Raw genomic sequence first — 1,827 nt, 5'->3', positions numbered from 1 at the left:
AAGGATAATGTTTTAAGAGCTGGCAATGGTGGTTATATGCTATCTCAGTGGGCCCAAGGCCACAGCTGGGGCTGCTGTGTGATTGAGGGGTGTTGGTGATACCATTTGGTTTTCTTGTCCAGGGTTCCAGGGACTACAAGAATGTGCCAGCAGGGTTCTGGCCTGTCTGCTGGACCGTGGTGTTGGATGAGCTCCTGTCCAGTTCTTAGCTAGGCCTTAGCCTCTTTGCTTAGTAGTGGACTTGACGGGAGGTGACCCAGCCACTCCAGGAGCCCCACACTAATAACTTCGACGCCTCCTGGGCAGCTGCTTTCTCCCTCTAGCACAGCTGGGTGTGGCAGGCATGGTCAATGCCACCTGTCCCAGGTGCTTTAGCCCCAGGAAAGAAACCCATGGTCTCAGGAACTCACCCCACTGCCAGTCTCCCCCTGTGGCAGCTGGGAACATGGAAGTTGTCTTGGTCCCCTAAGCTTTAGTATCCATCAGAACCCCCGGATAGCTTGCTGGGCAGATTGCTAGGCCCCACCCCCAATATCTGGCTCATAAACCTGGGCAGGGAATCCCATGCTAAACTGCTCCCCATGGTGCACAAGCCTGGCCGTTGCACTCTGAGAATGGACATGTCTCTCCTCCCCACCCCCAGTGACCTCCAGAAGTGGCCGAGTCCTAATCCCTAAGCACTTTGTGACCTTACCTGGGGACAGAATCTGCAGAAGTAATTAAAGATCTTGAGATGGAATCACAGTGGGTGTAAGGTCTGCCTCATAGAAGGACTGTTGTCCTTGTGAGGGAGACAGAAGAGTCCTGTGGAGATGGAGGTGGACATCAAGTGATGTAACTATCTCAAGGAAGGCTTGGGATTCTAGAAGCCAGAGCCAGAGAAGGCTCTTCCCTTAGGCCCTTGAGAGGGACAGGGCCCACATGTTGGCAAGCTTGGATGCCTATGGTGGCCTGTCACAGAGGCTTGAGGCAGCACAGCTCTCTTTGAGTGTCTCTTGGTTTTTCGAGACAGGGTTTCTCTGTGCAGTTTTGGAGCCTGTCCTGGATCTCACTTTGTAGACCAGGCTGGACTCGAACTCATGGAGATTTGCCTGGCTCTGCCTCCTGAGTGCTGGGATTAAAGGCATGCACCACCACCGCCCGGCCTCTTTGAGTGCCTCTTACCAGCATCTCCTGCTGCTGCTGGACCCCAGGCCACCAAGACTCCTAGAGTTGGCCTGGAGTTGGAAGTCAGTGGGGACAGAGTGGCTTAAATGCTATTTTCTGGATGTGTCTCTGTCTAGTGTCCAGGGAAGCAGGTTCTGTCCACACTGGCTTGTCGCTTTGTTCTGAGGTAGTAGCATTGGAAGCTGTCCGAGCTGGGGCCAGGACCACCTGTGGGACAGAGGGCTGCTCTGTGATGACTTGTCATGGGGCTGTGTCATGGGGAAAGCATGTTGTCCTGAGCTGGAGTGGTCCCCAAGCAGGCATGTGCTGGCTGGTACTCACCACTGCCTTCCCAGGTGGGGATTGCTCTGGCCACCATGGGTCTCAGTCGCCTCCAGACATGGCTCTGTCAGTCGCCTCCAGACATGGCTCTGTCAGCCTCAGGGGTCTGTGGACCTCAGAAGCTAGGTCTATTTACCAGTGGCTCTTGGGAGAGAAGAGCTAGGGGTTTCTCCAGGCTAGAGCTCTGTTCTGAGACCTTCTCCCACTACCTCTGTTTCCTAGTGTACATGTTAGGGCAGGCATGGTCTCTGGGGCTGCAAGCACTCTGGAGACTACAGCTCTTAAGGAAGCTTTTGTATGGTGTGTAGCATCACTGATGAATGGCTGTCAGAAGTCTGG

The sequence above is a fragment of the Onychomys torridus genome, chromosome 1 (genome assembly GCF_903995425.1).
Source record: "Onychomys torridus chromosome 1, mOncTor1.1, whole genome shotgun sequence".
NCBI classification, from domain to species: Eukaryota; Metazoa; Chordata; class Mammalia; order Rodentia; family Cricetidae; genus Onychomys; species Onychomys torridus.
This window is presented reverse-complemented; position numbering follows the sequence as displayed.